The 20,068-nt window shown below is 40.2% G+C and overlaps 1 long non-coding RNA gene across 1 annotated transcript; it reads left to right on the plus strand.

The window, feature by feature from the left end:
* The first annotated feature begins 1,452 nt into the window (after positions 1 to 1,452).
* On the plus strand, positions 1,453 to 17,364 carry LOC142829071 (uncharacterized). The gene is made up of 2 exons (XR_012903284.1): positions 1,453 to 11,308; positions 11,713 to 17,364. It is a non-coding gene; the product is annotated as an uncharacterized LOC142829071 (long non-coding RNA).
* Positions 17,365 to 20,068: the final 2,704 nt, after the last annotated feature.

Raw genomic sequence — 20,068 nt, forward strand, 5'->3', positions numbered from 1 at the left:
GTGAGGGTGACTTATAGCTAGGATGCCCTGTATGCTGATTTTTTTTTTTTAAGCAGCTTGATTTGATCACTACTTTAACAAAATATATTTTTCAGTATCTTTCACTTTTCAGATCTTGTATATTCCCTGTCGTCATCTCAAATTGTGCTCCAAGTTTGATTACACAGTAGTTTTTCTGCATCTTAAAACTTGAAAGTGAAAAATGTAAAGCTACACTTTGTACAATTCAATTTTTCTTCTGTTTCTAGGTAAAAAAGCAGTGGCAGATAGTAAGTATTTGTGTTATCCAGCAGAGTATTCTATGGCTAGTTTTAACTATGAATAGGATTTAAAGCAAATAGACCCAACATATTAATTTTAAATTAAATTTAGTTTTGTTTTTATATTGTGGATGTTGCAAAATGACCTTAAAGGGAATCTTCAGGTTTTGTTATAGTTCTCTAATATTCTGATGATCTCATTGTCAGAATATTTGCAGTCTGGGTAATGTTTATAAAATGTTGCACTTTCCATTCATGCTTTTTTTGGTATAACAAACTAAATTAATCTCTGGCACAGTACAGTGATGGGAGTTTAGGAGAGTAACTTTTAAAAAAACTTCTATAAAACGGTTAAGCTCATTGAATATACATTTTAGAACAGTGGTTCCCAAACTTTTCGGCATCACGCCCCCCTTTCTGATTTTTGAGAAACCATCACGCCCCCCTCCCCCTCCCAAAAAAAAAGCAGCAAAACTTGGGGTGGGATTGACGGGGGGGAGGGGTGTGGCTGGGTTGCCTTGCGCCTCCCCCCGGAATTTCTTCACGACCCCCCCCCCCCCCGGCCTTTTGGGAACCTATGTTTTAGAATGTTGATAGCTAAAAATGATTAAACTTAAGGTCTATCTGATTAGATTAAAAAAAGTAATTCATTTTAATTTACTTTATTTTTATAAACATTTAGTATGCAATCCTTGAGTTTTTTTAGTATATCATTGCTTGTGACAAAAATGTCAATTTTCTTATTTCTCCTTTACTAATGCAAGTGTCCTATTTCACTTCTGATTACAAAGATTAGACAATTCACTTGTTCCAAATAAAGTACATTTTGTACACAAAAATGTTAACCAACCTTCCAGTTAAAATCAAAATAGCTCCCATTATAGCATACAACGATAACTATTTACCCTACATCAATTTATCCTGAATTTAGAGGTAAGCTCCATGAAATCCCCCATGAAATCATATTTAACAAATAACATTGATAATGTAAATGTTAAAACACTAGACTACACTTCTAGATATATGAAGAATTTTCAAATATTTTGATACAGTTAAGTATGCTTAACTATGAATATTCAAAAAAGTAAATAAATCCATGTATCTGTCCTGAATTATAGACTTAATATATATTACTTTAATTTTTGAACAATATAAATTGTGTTTGTTTCAGAATCCTCTGCTCCTGGCCATCATTAATGGCTCTTTGTTGAAAATGCATTCCATGATTTGTCATCTCTGCTACACATGAAGCAAGCTACCATCATAGAGAAGTTAATTGGACCTCATAAGCATTGTACAGTCTTTCAACTGTATATAATCCACTGTACTAAATAGGAGGAATAAATGTGTTGAGCAGGCAGCATTCTGGAGTGTATTTTTATACTGAATTTTAAGAACATTGTCAACATTTTTTTTTCTCTCTACTGGTTCATAAGCTCATATTTCCATAAAATGTTTCAAAAGAGCACACTGGAGTAAAGAATATATTGCTAAACTAAATATATCCTAGTAGAACAGGATGGAACTTAAAAACAGACACTTTGGTTGAACTTTTGACTTTTGGAGATATTTTGACAATTTTAATATTCAAAATTTTCCATTTCTTTTTAAAATCAGTGATTTTTTATTGCTACTGTGAAACCTCTTGTTAGCTTAGGTATAAGTCAGAATGCAACTTTTTTCAAAAAATACAATTTTAATGTTTTTATAATTCTGCAGGAAAGATTAGACATCAAAAGCTGTACCATTACAAAAATGTCACAGAAAGTGCCCTTGAAATATCTGCATAATTTTTCACCCTTTTTTGCCTCTATTCAAAAGATAACACAAAGTTAATTTGTAGCAACCCAGTTTTGTTCAAAATAGAAAACTTTTACTAGAACTGATCAATTATCGCAGTTAAGACATCATTCTGTTTTTATTAGGAGCAATTGCAAGGTGCTACACTGAACAGGATTACAAAGTGAATACTGTTTCCGTTAAAGAATAATACTTCTTATTTACATCAAATAAGAAATTTGGTTTTTTTCAAGATGTACTCTGTATTATTCTCACTTGTGGATATTATAGGAGTTCGACATTTCTAGAAAAGGGGTGCCATAGGAGTTTCATCTCTCAGCAATGAACATTTGGGACACATTAGATAAGAGAGGTATAGCCATTGACTGCCCCTATACTTCCTGCTAAGCCTCCAAGTCTGAGGGGGTGACTTTCAGAAGAACAAAGAGCAACTAGATGACTGATTCCCATTGGGAATTAATGCAAACTGGGTACCCAACTGCGCTTGTGCCTCTGAGATCACCTCTGGATTACATCAGAATTCTGAGAAAAACGAGAATGTGAGCTGTTAGTGTCAAATTTGTGTATTGCTCAGCTTTGTATTCATTGTATCTTCAAACAAGATGATATATTTTATTTGAATACAAACTTGAATATCTACAAGCATTATAGATGAAATATGCATTTAACTGATTTCTAACATAGAAACCCTAGAACTATAGCCCTCATGATTGTAAAAATGCATTCATTTCATTATGGAAGGTTAAATCAACTTGGTATCAAAGTTGAGACTGCAGGCTGTTTCTGGTAGTTTTGCCAACTAAAATTAACAAAACTCCAGACACTTTATTGCTGTTTTTTTGCTCTCTGGGAAGTAGCAAAACTGACAAGATCCATGCCATTTTCATGTTGATGCTGTTTTAAAAACTGACTAATAGCAGAAGCAGGTACTGTAATTATTCAGTGTATTGGACATGAAAATAGAGTAGGTAAATAGGTAAAGTAGTGAATATCTTTCTCTGTGCTCCTGGTATTTCTTCTTTCCACTCCAGTGCCCTGTCTCACTGTTTCCCACAAGCCATGTGATATGTTTTGAGAGGGATGTGAGGAGGAGGGACCTGATTGCTGAAGGTTTGATATAAGCTGAGTGAGGGACAGGGACCTGAGTTCCCAAGATTCTTGCACTTCTCAGTTCAGGTCTCCCTGGTATGTGTTTTTTGAGGGGGACATAATTGAGAATTTCAGGTGTCTTCGGGGGTCTTACTTTGTACTCATCTCAGCAGTTCAAAATCTTTAATAGGGAGCAAATGGGATAGAAGAGGAGAATGTAAATCCAAGTAACCAGGTATCTACTAGTCTTAGGCTGATTAAGGGAGAAGAGTGCTATCTGCACCATTGTTAAGCGTTTCCATGCCAAACACATGGATTATGCCAGCAGAGGCTTTGTGGTGCAAATGTAGCTAAAGGGTTCATGAGGAAGGTGCCTCATGCACAAATGACTTGCTTGTAAAACTTTCTGGTTCTTGTTTTTGCATAGAGCTGGAGCAAATACATGTAACAGCCTAAAAGATGTTATTGGAGGCCTTCAATCATAGTTACTTTCCAATACTAAAAGTCAGTTTTAAGACCCAATAAGAGGTAAGGATGCTGTTCCGTACATGGAAGTTAGCCACATTTTGTAAACACCATTCTCTAGTGAGCAACTATCCACAATTCTGCCAGAACTGCCGTTGCCAGATACCTTCTCTTTCCCTGCCCCATCGTCCTATTTGGGAAGATGGAGAGAGTTGGTGATAAAGTTGTTTCTGGAGCACAGTTATCAGCTCTGCTTCCCCAGCAGTTGCAGTTGCAGCTGCTTGACAGTACATCAGAAACCATCTGCTGCTGTTCTAATGCCTTAGGCTCTTCTACCTATTTTGGAGGAAAGGAAGAAAGGGCCAATTCAATTGTGGAACTCAACAAGCTCCTCAAGGAGTATTCTTACCCTCGCAACTACCTCTTTTTGCTCTAGATTTCCCCAGCTACTTATTCTGCAGTCTTTCCCTCTATCCCCTTAAATATGCCATTCCTTTGCATATGATTTCAGCATGAACACCCATGCACTGTCTCTGGAGAGAAGAGCTGGTTCTCCCACTCCTTTTTACTTCCTAATGCAGCTGATGCATAATGAAGAAACCTTTGTTTTATAGTCCTACAGCAGTCAGTACTGGGTCTGTCTCTGCCCCCAAAATGCCAAGATGCATGGAGAGGAGCAAATGGGGAAAGAACTAAGAACTGCAAGCAAATCAGGCTCACATTCTCCAAGGTACTTCAGTAACTATCTGCTGCTTTAGGTACCAAAATCCACTGATTAGCTGTGACCTAATACTGTATGCATCAAGTTTGTCAGGTAGCATTTGCAAACCTGCAGAAGTGCTGCTACTACCTCACTGCTTAGAGCCATAGTTCAAGTCAAAGCAAGATCCTCAAACCAGGCAGGGGAGCTATTTTGCCAGTGGGGCCCAATCCTACAGGTATTCTCACAGGCCACCTAACACCTGATACCAATCTAACTGAAGCTGGAGATGGGCCACCTGCAGGTGAGGCAGATTGCAGCACCCTGTGGGACAGCTGGGGTTAGGGCCTCAGTCAGAGCAGGAATTTTAACCTGGGTTCCCCCCCTCCCCTCCCCCCCCCCCCCCCCCGCCACATCCTAGCTGCAGGCCCAAATTACTATTTTTTTTTAACTATTGTAGGATAGAACTCTACTGCTGGAAGTAGTCCATTTTGTATAAACTATTCAGTGGACCAGAGCAAACTGATTCTATAGCTCACTGACTAGATGTACAGGTAGATGTGGATCCTTGTTCCAAAGCAGACAGAGTAGGGACCCTTGCCGAGTATCCAAACTGAAATATTTTGAAAATTCTCCCATCTATCCCCAGTGAGTAAAAGACCGTTTTGGCTACTAGGAAATGGGCTCTCTGAGCATCTGAATAGGCTTAGGTGCTTTATTCCAGGACAGTTGGTGGATGCCAAGTGGATGAAGCTGCCTCTCTCTCTCTCTCTCTCTCATCTCCCTTCCCCTTTCTGCTGCATTTCACACCTGACTTGTTTAGATGGCTCCCTCCTCAGCTTGCTGCCTTCTGAGAATCTCTTCCTTAGGTGTCTTCCTCTCCTTATGCCTTATACTAGGAGTCTGAGCACATAATTTAGCCCTGAGGATCTCAGGAGGAATTGTATCAGAGTTGTACAGTGCAGAGTGGACTAATGACTAGGACCTGGGGACTAGAACTCTGAGGACCTAGATCTCCACTCCAGATTACAGTCCTTCAGCTCCCACTTCCTTTTCCTCATCTCCCATTAATGCATATTAAGCTCTATTGAGGAGCTGAGGGGGAAAGTAGCTGCAGAAGTGTCAAGAGTACAGGTTGGGCCCAGACCACATTCCTACTGCAGAGGAACTAGATCTGAGTTACCTCAGAAGTTGTACTGGCATGTAGGCTCCGGAGACAGCTTTATCAACAAGTCTCACTTCTGCGTCATCCTAGCTGAAGACTGGTGCCATCTGTATGCGTGTGCCTCAGAAAAAGAGGCTGCAGGATCCCTTTATCTCCTCCAGAGTGACAAAAAACTGCTTTCAGCTGCACTGCTTCCTAGTTGGGGAATGGTCTTCAATCCCTTCTTCACTTCCTGGAGTATTGCTGCGGAAGGAGTGGGTAGGAGGCAGATGACATTCCTGCAGTGCAGGGTCCCTATCTCCATTCACCGGACTGTCCAGTACCCTCTAACTCAGACATCCAGTAAATCTTTCAAGTCTTTGTAATGCCTTTCAGCTAGGACTCAAAAGATTCTATAAATGTTAATTTAGCATGGTGTAAAAAGCCCCAAAAGCACTGGCCTTTTTGATAAGTGAGGAAACTGTCTGTCTTTGGTAAAGGGAAATAATGCTATAAATAACTGTTTATTGGAGCAGCTAGTCTTGGAACCCACAAGGGCAGAGGCAGTGCTTGATTTAGTACTAGAAGGATCTGGTCCGAGAAGTTAATATAGCTGAACTTCTTGGAAATAGCAACCATATTATAATTAGCTTTATTATCTTTGTAATGGGGAGATATCAAGCCCACCACAGCAGCATTTAACTTCAGAAAGGAGAACTACAACAAAAATAAGGAAGATTGTTAAACAAAAATTAAAAAGAACCATTACAAGTGAAATGCCTAAAAGTGTCATGGAAACTTTTATTAACAAATAATAGAAGCTCAGATTAAATGTATACCCCAAATTTTAAAAAAATAAGACGAAAAAAAAAGTCTGAACACACCTAAACAGCAAAGTAAAAGAAGCTTTTGGAGGCAAAAAGACATCATTTGAAAATGTAAGTTCTAACCTACTGAGGAAAATAGAAAGGAGCATAAACTGGCAATTCAAGCGTAAAAGTATAATTAGGCACAGGGCAAAAAAAAAAGTCTAGTAAAAGGCTTCTAACAGCAAAAACAAAAAAAAAATTAAGAATATTATAAGGAACAGCTACCCAAACAATCAGTGGGCATTCAAGTAAGAGAAGGCCATTGTACAGAAGCAATGGATCAGTAACTGGTTAAGATACAAAATAAGAGAGGAATAAATGGTTGATTTCCACAATAGAGTAAGGTAAATAGTGGTGTCGCACAAGGATTTGTACTGGGACCAGCAGTGTTCCCTCTAAGATTTTCCATCCATGAGCGCAATGAGTTATGTCTTGTGCACTAATATTGAGGTCATGTCCACTTGTTTGGATGTGTGCCACTGTGACATCCAGTTGCTAACAAATATCTTAGATATATATGTTATGGAAGAAAAAATACTAAAACTGGGGATAATTAACACTGTGCAGTGGCTATTCTCTGCTCCCCTCTCAGAGCCAATAGGTAGCAGATGCGGGATAAGACATGAGGTAGACCCAAGGGGCTGGCTAGATCCATTGTGAGGAGCACATGGAAAGAGACCCACAGCCAGGTGAGGGCGAAGCTGTACCAGCCAAAGGAAACTTGACTCTTTCCTGAAGCTATCAGAGCTCAGGTTATAGGGTCTGTCTTAATGGTTCTCCCCCAGCCTCACTGGGATACATGCAGTCTGTCAAGGAATTCACCCTGACATCCTTCACTCCAATATCTGACAGCCTCACAATTGCTTAATGCATGTGACCTCACACATGTACAGTGTGGAAACTGAGGCCCAGCTACGGACATCTAGCATAATGGAATAGGACAGCTTTATATACATATTAATATGAGTTCAGAAATGTTTAGTAGATGATTTAATGACTTAAACCATACAGACATATTTTGAGCCATTATATTTGGTACAGGAAATAGATCTTGGAGTTATCGTGGACAGTTCTCTGAAAACTTCCACGCAGTGTGCAGCGGCGGTCAAAAAGGCAAATAGGATGCTAGGAATTATTAAGAAAGGGATAGAAAATAAGACCCAGAATATCTTACTGCCCCTGTATAAAACTATGGTATGCCCACATCTTGAATACTGTGTACAGATGTGGTCTCCTCACCTCAAAAAAGATATTTTGGCCTTGAAACGGGCAACTAAAATTATTAGGGGTTTGGAACAGGTCCCATATGAGGAGATGTTAAAGCGACTGGGACCTTTCAGTTTAGAAAAGAGGAGACTGAGGGGGGATATGATAGAGGTCTATAAAATCATGAGTGGTGTGGAGGGGGCTGATAAAGAAAAGTTATTTATTAGTTCCCTAAATAGAAGAACTAGAGGACACCAAATGAAATTAATGGGCAGCAGGTTTAAAACTAATAAAAGAAAGTTCTTCTTCACACAGCGTGTAGTCAACCTGTGGAACTCCTTGCCAGAGGAGGCTGTGAAGGCTAGGACTATAATAGAGTTTAAAGAGAAGCTAAATAATTTCATGGAGGTTAGCTCCATAAAAGGCTATTAGCCAGGGGATAAAATGGTGTCTTTGGCCTCTGTTTGTCAGAGGCTGGAGAGGGATGGCAGGAGACAAATTGCTTGATCATTGTCTTCGGTCCACCCTCTCTGGGGCACCTGGTGCTGGCCACTGTCGGCAGACAGGATACTGGGCTAGATGGACCTTTGGTCTGACTCAGTAAGGCTATTCTTATGTTCTTATGTTCTAATAAAATAGCAGATGACATTCAAGACTGATAAATGCAAAGTAATGCCTATTGGAAAACATAATCCCAAGTATACAGGCAAAATGATGGGGTCTATATAGTGGCTCTCAACCTTTTCAGACTAGTGTACCCCTTTTAGGAGTCTGATTCATTGTGTATATCCCAAGTATCACCTCACTTAGAAACTGCTTGCTTATAAAATAAAGAAGTGATACAAAAGTGTCATAGTACCCTACTACTGAAAAATTGTCTACTTTCTTATTTTTCCATATAATTATAAAATAAATCAACAAATATAAATATTGAACTTGCATTTCAATGATACTCTTAGGAAATAAATAAATAAATAATAACATAGTAAATATGATGATGCCACTATATAAATCAGGGCAGGGCAAAATACAGCCCGGGAGCCAGATCTAGTCCACAAAGCCACTGGCTCCGGCCTGCAGACCACTCCGCTTGGACCCTCAGAAACACAGCTGCCATGGTTTAAAGCACAATCAGTGCAGCTCTCTGCTCTGTAGGAAGGGGGAGGCTTCCTGTGATCTCCCAGCCCAGACCTCAGATTCTATAGATTGAAAACAGCCAGCCAATAGGAATTGACCCCAGCCAGTCATTCAGCTCCTATTGGCTAGAAATAACCCATACCCCCAGGTCACAATTCCCTCTTCCTTTGCACCTCCTCCTAGAGCCCTTCCTCCAGGCCAGAATCCTCTCCCAACACCCATACTCCCTCCCTGACCCTGCACTTCAATCCCCTGACCCAGGTCACAACCCCCTCCTTCACCCAAACTTCCTCTCAGATCTCACACTGTCTCCTGCACCCCCAGTTCCTTACCCCATGCGCCCGTCTGCACCCCACCTCCACCCAAGAGCCTGCATCTCCTCCACGGTAAAATGGAGGGTGTTTGGGTGCAGGAAAGGCTTCTGGCCTGGGGTAGGAGTGTAGGAGGAGAATACAGGGTCTGGGAGTGAGATGTGACCCGGGTAAGGGAGGTGCAGAGGGTTTGGATGGTGACCTGGGGGAGGGAGTTCAGATGCAGCAGGGGTGCCAGAGACAGGCTCTGACTGGGAGGTGCTTACCTAAGCCAGCAGATCTGTAGCACCCCAAGGTGCTGCAGCCACAGATCACTTTAAATTGCAGGCTTGTTCCCTCCATGTTGCTCTTAGCTCCCAGAAGGGGAAGAGTCTTGTGTTGCCTCCATTCCCCAGGCCAATCTCTCAGCTCCTATTGGCCAGTTGTTTCCAGCCTATAGGAGCTGAGAATTGAGCTGGGAGTCCGGAGATCACAGGAAGCCTCCCCCTCCCTGTAGAGCAGAGAGCCACTCTGTGCTTTAAATCCAGGCAGCTGTGTGCCTGAGGGTCCTGGCTAGGGTTGCCAGGTGTCCTGTATTTTCTGATTTTTTTTTCCGGACAGGAGGTGAAAATACCAGACTCTCTAGTTCAATACCGGACTGTCTGGTTCAGTACCGGACACCTGGCAACCCTAGCCCTGATGTAACGAGAACCAAGGGTCACTGAATGAAATTACTAGCAAAAGAATTAAAATAAGAATAAGGAAGTATCTCTTCATACAATGCACAGTCAACCTGTAGAATTCATTGCCAAGGTGAAGGCCACAACTATAACTGGGGTAAAAAAAAAACTGGATAGGTTCACAGAGGAAAGTTCCATCGATGGCTATTAGCTAAGATACAGAAAGCACTTAGCATTGGCAACTGTCAGACAACAGAATACTGGGCTAAATGGAACATTGGTTTGACCCAATATGGTCATTCTTAGGAGCCAAAGAAACATTAATTATAGGACCAAACTACTTAACCTCCCTATGAATAACTAGTAATCTATGACAAATGCCAAATGAACTTTAATTTTGGTGGGGAGGGAGGATGAAGAAAATTTCAGGAAATGATCTAAACATACTAAAACAGTTTCATGAGCTTGTGTGTGTGTATGAACCATGACCGCAAACTGTTGATTAGAATAAACTAGGAATATACACTACTATACATAGTCATATTTTTGATGTACTATAGTGTAGTTTCATTTTTGTCTCCTAAGGAAGGGAAACAAAGGTGATTATGTATGATCTCATATTACCAGATGGCTAAAAAGAAGCTAAAAAATAGGAAATCAACATGTGGAATCTCTATTGTTTCAGTCACGGAAATCTGTAAATCTACTAGGAAGGAAAGAGTAGTAAGATTGGCGCTCCTCTTCTAAGCACTGAAAATGTTGACTAAGAATTTGGCAGATAAAAAATAGCAAGAAACTACAAGATAATCCTTGCACAGAAAACCTTCCATACCCAAGGATTAGAGCTCTCAGGAAATAGTAGAAAGGAAAAAAGTGATCTAGAGTAGAAAGTGTGGTTTTATATTTTGAAAATAAACTAACTACTAGAAATTACTGGATTCAAAAATGGGAAGCTAATATAGTGTTAACATTTACAGCCTCAGAAATGTGATTCTCTATCCACCCAGCCCTTGTGTGAAAGGTCATCTTTAAGCTCCATCTCCCTTCAAGACCCTATCCAATCTTCTTCCAGTATAAGGCTATGTCTACACCTAAAATGCTTGTGTTCACCTAGTATTGCCTATATGGGGATTTTGGTTGCCTTAACTACACTGCTCAGAGATGTGGATTTTGTACATTCCTGATCAATCTTATTTTCTGGTGTAGATCAGCATTAATTTATATTTTGATAAATGAGGAGATATTCTATGTAGTAATTTTGGACCTTATCCAATTAAGTGGTTCTCACTAACTTCAATTGGCATGAAATCAGATCCTTTTTTTTTCCAGAGACAACCGCATTTTCTTAATTTGTAGGCTGCCTACTATATAATCTGTGGGATCAGTTAAAAGAACCAAAGCTGTATTGAATGGAAATATCTATCTGCAAGAAAAGATGTACAGGTGAATATATATATGTATCATTGAATATTAGTTCTTCCTAATATCTGCCAAACTATGTATATATTCAGAGTTCTCTTTCTCCTAAAATGACTAATACTATTGCCAACACTCAAAACAATACAAAGAATGCAGCACTCTGCTCTAAGAGGTTAGGAATGTCACCAACAGCTGCAGCAAAACAGAACTTTGCCTCCTTTATAATCTCTTTGTGGTATTAAAATCTAGGCTACGTCTAGACTGGCATGATTTTCCGCAAATGCTTTTAACGGAAAAGTTTTTCCGTTAAAAACATTTGCAGAAAAGAGCATCTAGATTGGCACAGTCGCTTTTCCGAAAAACACTTTTTGCGGAAAAGCGTGTGTGCCAATCTAGATGCAGTTTTGCACAAGAAAGCCCCGATCGCCATTTTCGCCATCGGGGCTTTTTTGCGCAAAACAGTTTTTAGCTGTCTACACTGGCCCTCTTGTGCAAAAACATTTCCAGAAAAGGGCTTTTGCCCAAACGGGAACGTCAAAGCATTTGTGCAAGAAGCACTGATTTCGGACAGTAGAACGTCAGTGCTTTTGCGCAAAATCAAGCGGCCAGTGTAGACAGCTGGCAAGTTTTTGCGGAAAAACTTGCCAGTCTAGACACAGCCCTAATGTGTAACAACAAATTTGTTTCTGTGTTTCAGTCACTGGATTATAATACAACTAAATTAAATAGAGCAAAGGAGCAGGCCCACAACAAAGGAGATGGTTTCTAAAAGAAATAATTATCCTAATGCCCAATACATGCAGAAAGGCCAAAACAACTCTCTGAGGTTTTTTTAGTATAAAAAAGAAAAGTTTCAAGGACTGTTGCAGTGATTTTCTTCATCTTAGCATATGTGCAATATGCTTTAGGTGGTACATGACCAGGAATCATCACCAAATTGGTTCGCCGGTTGGATCATTAGCTTCCCTGGCTTCAGCTAGGTACTGATAGGGAGTGTGATGTGACCTCTTTAAATCAGAGCCTATGTTAGTACAATTGCCTCTTGCTATTAAAAAGAATCTATTCAGCCCTAATAACTTTTAGTAGGCAGAAAACCAATCACATCCATCAGTAGTTTTCAATCATAGTCATCTTAGGGGTTTGACATTATTGTGCATTTAATTATTCTGCTTCTCAAGAATGTAACCTTCAGCTGCTTAACATCCATGTTGTTGTAGTGGTCCAATCATATCATAATACAAAAAAAAGAGTTGGAATTCCTACACGGCTAAAAAGTTATGCTATAGGAAATAATACTGGTGATTCTATAGGTGGCACTCTTCCCTTCTGGCTAGCTCGGAACTAATACCCCTGCATAGTATTAAGAAGTATTGTGCTTCTAGAGTGGTTTGTCTTTCACATGATATGTAAAACTAAATTCCTGGCCTCTGAAAATTGATGCAGAAGAAAACTGAGTGAATTCTGTTTAGGATAATTACATTCTGCCTATACATCTTCTTCAGTGTCAAATATATAAGTCTTCATGTTCTAAACCAGTGATGGGCAGCCTAGGCTAATGAGTGGACCACATAAGGAGCCTTCCAACTTCTCAGTGGGTTGCAAGATTGTCATAACTAAGATGGTCTCCCAGGATAAGGGAGTTTTGCTCATTGCGCTTGCATACCTAGAATTTGCAGGACATGCCAATTGAATAGTAGCAGTGAGTTGAGCGGATGCTGAGGGAACACACATCTCTCTGTCACTGTTGTGTGCAATATAGCATGCACCTCACTTCACATGCTCTTGCTTTACATGTATGTCACTTTAGTAATACCAGTAGAGAAAAACTGTGCAGATGGAAGCAAGCGAACTGTCAACCCTGCAAATGGGCAATGGTAAACAAAATGTCTCATGGGCCAGACATAGAACCCTGATAAGCTGCGATTGCCAACCACTGTTCTAAACTGTTGTGTATAGTGTTTTATGCTAATGCTAAAAGAATTGCTGCAAGTAAGGGCACATCTACAAAGCAGAGCTAAAGCTGAAATAAGCTACAAAACTTGAGTTATGTCAATTGCAAAGTTTAAGTCTAAATAGCTTATTTCAGCTTTTGGCACTGTCTACACAGCAAGAAGTCAGAGGTAGAGCACTCTTCCTCTGACTTCCCTTACTCCTCGTAAAATGAGGGTTATAAAAGTTAGAGTAAGAAGTCCACCAGTTCGACATTATGTCAAAATAACTGCTTGTAGTGTAGATGTGGAATATGTTATATCAGAATAACGTCAGTTATTCCAAAATAACACTGCTATGTAGATGTACCCCATGAGATGAATTCTTGAATATAAGTAAAAATGCTGTGGGATTTTTCAGTATGGAAAGCACTATATAAACAATAGAGTAAATGATGAGTACTGACAAATTCCACTATGTACTATAGAATTATAGGGGAGGAAACAAGCTAAATTAGAATGTGACTGGGCATTAGGTGCATGCCCAAGAACATCAAGAAAGATTTAAAATAAACTTGTATCAGAAATATTTCTACTTTAATAAAGGTAGCTCTATATCTTGAGGACTTCCAAGTACTCTAAAACAGCAATACAATGCATTGTTTATTGATGTGTTATGCTTGCGATTCCTGTTACCTATAATACGGCCATATAATTTGGTTTATTGCACCCAAAATATCCTTATTCAATGTCTCTAGTAGTTTGCTTTGAGATTAGAAATCATTTTCTTATTATCTTCTGGCAGTCAAATTGTATTTCACAGTATTGCATACAATATGGCTTCATAAATGGTCTCTTAGCCCCTTCCCCATTTAACTTCAAAATAACTTATTTAGATAAACTGGAGAGATTTAAAGTAAACGCTGTATTTCATTCAATAATTTAGTTGAGAACTAGAGGCACGTCTATTATAATAAAGGATTCTGTTCTATTTCAATAAAAATTGAAATATAAACATTCTTGCCCACAAATCTTGTAGTTAAATCTTACTGTATATAATGCAACAAAAAAAGTCTGGTAAAAAAATAAGTTTGTGTATAGTTCTCTCAGATTATCCATTGTGTTAATGCTGTCCATTCACCTCTCGCCTTTTCAGCATAGATTACTCTTTCAGTTACTCACCCTTAGAACCAAAGTAACATAACTGGAAAGTGAGAAAATAATTGTATGGAACTTTCAAAAGATGGTTGGAGCACAGGGAAAGAAGACCCACATTACTTTGACTTGTGTTGTGGTTTGAAATCCCGCACTGGATCATGTAGGAATAATGATCTTGGCAATGCAATAATAGATGAAATAGTCAAAAGAAAACCCTATCCATTGTTTCTGGAATAAGGGGAAAGAGATGTATCCAACACAAAATGGCACATTGGGAAGAACAGAATTAAATGTCAAGGAATGGGTTGTCCTCTAAATCAATGGTTCTCAACCAGGGATATGAGGCCCCTTGAGGGGCTGCAAGCAGGTATCAGAGGGTCCACCACGCATGAACCACATCAGAGTTGCTAGAGCCCAAGGCAGAAAGCCAAAGCCCCATCACATGAGATTGCAGCTGAGCCTGAGTCTCACCAGTGGGACCTGAAGTGGAAGCGTGAGCAACTTAGCTTTGTGATGCTGTCAGCCGACGGTCAGGGCAGTGTGTGTGTGTATGCTTCCGAGAAAAGGTTTAACGTCCGTGTCTTTACTGCTAGGACCGGGGTCCCGTCGCAGAGGGTGGCCAGCAGGCCAACAGACGCCCCATTATATAGGAAGAGCTTATTACACCTTAGATTTTAACTGCTAGAACACAAAGTTCCTTCGCAGCGGGCAGCCTGGGAAAGGCTGGAAAGGTACCCCAACGGATCTTGTCACCTGGGAGTGACACAGATCCAAACGCCCAAGCTCTCCCTATGTCTGTCCCTTTATGACTGGCTGAAGTTCTTTTAAATTGTGCTTGGTTCTGTTACAGCAACTGAAGGAGTCAGGTTAAAGCTTAAACAGTTACAGGTTTATTAAAAGACTTATAAAAGCATATGGTTACAATGGCTATTGCTCTATTTCTTAAGTGCTAACAAATACAGATTTTAAAAATGGTTACAAAGAAAATAAAGATAGAAAATAGAAATAATGGTACCAAGTGACAGCTTAATCTTTAAAGAGCTCTAAGTCTATGTATATATATACTTAAACAAAGGACCACATCCAGGTACAATTTTTACCCCTTTCTGTGCCTCTCGACTCCAGCATGTCAGGCCAGGGCCGGTCTCTCAATTCCTAGGAAAGACGAATACGAGGTGGGCGTCCCCTTGGAACCTCGGGAGATCAAACACCAAACCCGACCAGCAGATAGATGGTAGATTGACACTCAGAGAAAATGCGCTGCTGGACCTATCTTTATACCCCTGGGGGCCCGTATTCTCTTTCTTATCTAAGATGCCAAATTGTACTGGTCCGTTTTGTGGCGCCAGTTCTTACAAGCAAGTTTCAAGTTAATTTACACTTGCAAGAGAGATAACTAAATTGTGAGCACTAGACATTTTTTACTGGGCGAGAGATTCCTCCCCCCGCGGATGGATGTGTGTTCGTATCAATATGGGTTTGAGTCAAGGGCACTCTTTGGCAGCCTCTTGGTCAACAATTGGAGTATCTCTGTTTACAGCCATTCACGGTCACAGCAGCCTGGGCCTTCTGCTCTGTGTGCCCTGTATGCTCCAGGCAAGCAAAAATGGATGTTACAAGGGGGTTCCTGTCTGGCTACAGATGCCCCCATTACATAGGGCCTTTGGAAGTTGCCCTACTTATTACCTTCTAATGGTGGCCCTTAGATTTCATATGCAGAAAAACAGTTGTGGCACAGCTGGGCCATGGGGCTTTTATAGCATGGTGGGAAGTGAAAGGGAGCTCAGAAAGAAAAAAGTTGAGAACTCCTGCTCTAAATCTCTCCTCTACCCCAAATCTTCAGCTAATATTCCACAGCTACCTCTTAACTATGCTTGAATACTTTCTCTGCTATTCCCAGGATTACAACCAAAGAAAAAAGAAAATCCAAGACATTAACATGACAGCTGAAATGGCTATGTCTAAATATGTAAAAATTAAAGCACTTCTCCCAAGAGATTTAACCTTTCTTCTTGCTGGGTTTTGTCTTGTCCATCCTTTTTGATGTGGTATTTACATGTTGCATCATCAATCTAAATTACCATGGAGCAAAACTGAAAGCCTATGGTAGTTAATCTTTAGTACAAGATGACACATCCATGCAAGCAACTACTACATAAAAGAATGATGTGACCATCAGCCTAAGGATCCTAGACAACTGCATAGCAGCAGCAACCCAGATGATTCTCTATACTTAAGTGCACATTTGCAGCATCATGTTCATAGGATTAGCCATACAAGTGATGTTATTGCTAATAGAAATTGCATCTTTATTCCACTGTACATAGGGCTCAAAATGTGATATGTCAGGCATTCAAACATCTAATAAGTATATGCAGACATATAGTATACAAATCATATGGCTTCATTCCTGCTCTGTTTCTTCTTTTCAGAATTTAACATTGACTAAGTTATACTGTGTAAACTTACACTTCAGAATATCAACCATCTATTCCTGTATTATAAAGTAATATACTAATGTGATACAGTAGTGCAGGAATACTTTTCTCCTGTTCATTCATTGTGGAGATTCTGTACAGAATTCAGTGTTCCAATTTAGCATGATTTATGCTTTAACTTCCTTTGAGATGGTTATTCAAATATACACTCTGTTTATGAATGTGAGAAGTTTAGCACATGACCATAGACCAGTAAATATTCCTTGTTATTTTTGTAGTCTCTAAAATTCAGTTTGATTCTGCATGAGATTTCTGGGACTCTGATAGACAAATTAAAATAACCCTTTTATTCTAACAGACAGACTCCTATGTGAAATATTGTCTAAAATTATTTCAAAGTTGTTGCTGTGCAACTTTCCTGGAGATCAAAGTCTTTCTTTGTTGACATTATTCATTACAGTATACCACACCTACAACATACTGCTTAGCAAGGTCATTAGTGCTTACATGATTCAGTTATTATAATTGCTTACCTAATTGTGACAGAATGGGGACTGTGGGGATTGTATTCTCCTTGTTATGTTGCAGGTGATTTCTACTGTCCTGTAGTAACCCCATGTATGTGCCTCAGTTTCCCAGTATTTAGATGTTGATGGGAATTTTGGTGTGATAGCCTTCCCCACATGTATAATGGCTGATGCTTTTTGTAACCTGAGCCCGGGGGAGGTGTAACCAGGTGATACCTTTTGCCCAGGAAACAGGACAAAGGCCAGAGGCGGGGCAGGCTGCTGGGCACGTGACTTAATCTTGTTAGCCTGGGGTTTCCCCAAGATGGATTGTACTGATCACTTCTGGTTACTCTGCTGACAAGTCTATTCTTTGCTGTGTCCCTGCTGACAAATAAATCTTCTATTCCACCTGCTGGCTGAGAGTCACATCTGAGTACGGATGTGGGTGCAGGGCCCAGTGATTCCCCAAACTTCAGTGATACTACTCACGGCCAATATTCATAGCATTACAATCAGAGAAAGAAATGTGGTTTTCAAGAGGAAAATATTTCACATTGAGCCAGATGTACATATGGTTCTTTAGAAAGGATGCACAAAAAAATCTTTACATAATATACAGGCTTACAAAAACCTTTTCCAGACTATTAGCTATTCCGCATCTTTTGAGCAAGTCCATTATTTTGAAACATACCAGGCTTGCTAGACTGACATCCTTGTAAACCTCATTCCATGAGGATTAAGGGACATTTTGGAACAACAGTTTATTTCAAAATTTAGCTTTGGGTGGACAGTGCCAAGTTACAAAATACGCTATATTGAATTTAACTCAAAATAAGCTACGCAATTTGCATAGCTCAGTTGCATAGCTTATTTTGAGCTAAAGGTGCAATGTAGATGCACCTTCAGAATGTTCCTCTCCTCGTGAAGGAACAATCACTGTTAAAAGAAATAGCAAGTGAGCAGAGTCAAAATGGTAAATTACTAGAAAAAATAAACCTTTACTTTCCTTTTAAACCATCAGCCACATTTTAGGCCCCTTTTCACACCAAATTAATTTTATAAAGTTTGTTAATGATTGTTCTTGGAATAGTATATGGATATGTCTAAACTATGGATTTTTTTTTTTAAAAAGTCTGTTTTTCTGAAAACTTCAGTTATGTCCACACTACAATTGTATTCTTTTGAAAGAAAATTGAAAGAACAGAGGGGTTTTTCCAACATTGGTAAACCTCTTTCTATGAGGAAGAAGCCTTTTCCCGATAGAGCTCTTTCAGAAAAAGGCATATGTGGATGGGGAAGAGGGAGTTCTTTCACAAGAAGAGGAAAGAAGAAAAAGCACAGGTGCTCTGGTGGCCCATTCCGCCCGTAGTAATCACAGCTTACATGTGAGATAGTGTCCAGACTAAATGGACGCTATCTTTCAAAAAAGCAAATCGCTTTTTCAACGTGCTTTGGCAGTGTGGATGCTCTCTTTTGGAAGAGGTTTTTTCAGAAGATCTCTTCCAGAAAAGCTTCTTCCGAAAGAAGCCTGCAGTTAGGGTTGCCAGGTGTCCTGTATTGACCCAGACAGTCCGCTATCTTCAGCTCCTGTCCAGTAAAACATTCAGAAAATACCGGACACTTAATGTCCGGTATTTTCTGATTTTTTTCCTGGCGAGGGGGCAAAAATACCAGACTGTCCGGGTCAATATCGGACACCTGGCAACCTTACACACACTCAGCAGTCAGGCCCCCCCCCCATACACACCACTTACCTGGTTCTGCAGGGGAGCTGTCTGGCCTACAGCCGGGAGGAAGGCAAGATAGCCACTGGCTGCTGGCAGCCTGTTAGGAGAGACAGAGCCCAGCCCCACCTATTCTTAAAGGGGCCATGCTGTTTTGTTTTAATTTTTAATTTTTTTTGCTTAACTCTGGGTCTTTTTTTTTTTTTTGGCTCAACAGCTTTGGTCATCCCCCCACCCTTTTTTTCAACACATTTTCCCCCTTTTTTGGGGGGCAGGGGGTGTTTGGTATTTTTGCTTAAACCATCTGTGACGTGGGGGTAACTTGCTAGGGCTGTGGCGACCTTGCTAGGGCTGTGGCGACCTCTGCTGTCTGTAGGAAGACCCAGCAGGGAAAGGGGGAGTCATTATGCAAAGGTGGCTCCAAACTGGTCTGACCAGCCACCCCCCATGGGGAGAAACAAAGGAAGGTGGAAGGCTGCCCTGGCTGGGGGCAGGGCTGGAGGAGAGGTAGTTAGTTCCTGTCTGGAAAACAGGGGAGAAGGAGCTGGGGAGGGGGGCTGGGACTCCCTCATCTCAAGGGGGGCACTGAGGCCTCTTAGCCCCAGTTCCTGTAACCAGATTACATCTATGCTGTGCTATATCCTGGAGAAGCAATAAACTACCTCCATTCTACTGGCTGGTGGAGTCTGTTCGTGCCATTTCGGGGTGCAGGAGACAGGGGACCCCAACGTGCCGTCACACCATCTGGCAACCCTACCTGCAGTCTAGACATAGCCTATGGTATAATCTGGAAAAGGTATTCCCATAAACAAATCTTTTAAAGTTGTTTTACTTAGCAATAAAGGCAACAATACTAGACTGCACCAGCCAGAAAAGTTTGAAACACTGATTCCCAGTTCTTTCATATCTAGCCTAGTGAAAGCCTGTTGTAACTTTAGATGTATATAAACCCTGCCTGCACTCCTATAAATAGCAACCTAATGCAGCACCATACACAACATGAAAAGACATATGTGCAAATGTTATTTTTCTCGCTGAAGTTATAAATTTGTTCCTGCCTATATCTAAAATATAGGTTTTCTTTAGTCACAAATACCACGATCAAAAGAAAGATGGTTTAGTCAATAGAAGTAAACAAAAATAAGACTTCATGTAACGTAGTTGAAAGAGTCAGTAATTCTTCCAGCTTACTTGGGCAAAACAGAAAAATCAGAAAAAGATATTTTTTAATTAAATACATTTTTCTTTTTAA

This window comes from Pelodiscus sinensis, chromosome 4 (genome assembly GCF_049634645.1).
Source record: "Pelodiscus sinensis isolate JC-2024 chromosome 4, ASM4963464v1, whole genome shotgun sequence".
Classification (NCBI taxonomy): domain Eukaryota; kingdom Metazoa; phylum Chordata; order Testudines; family Trionychidae; genus Pelodiscus; species Pelodiscus sinensis.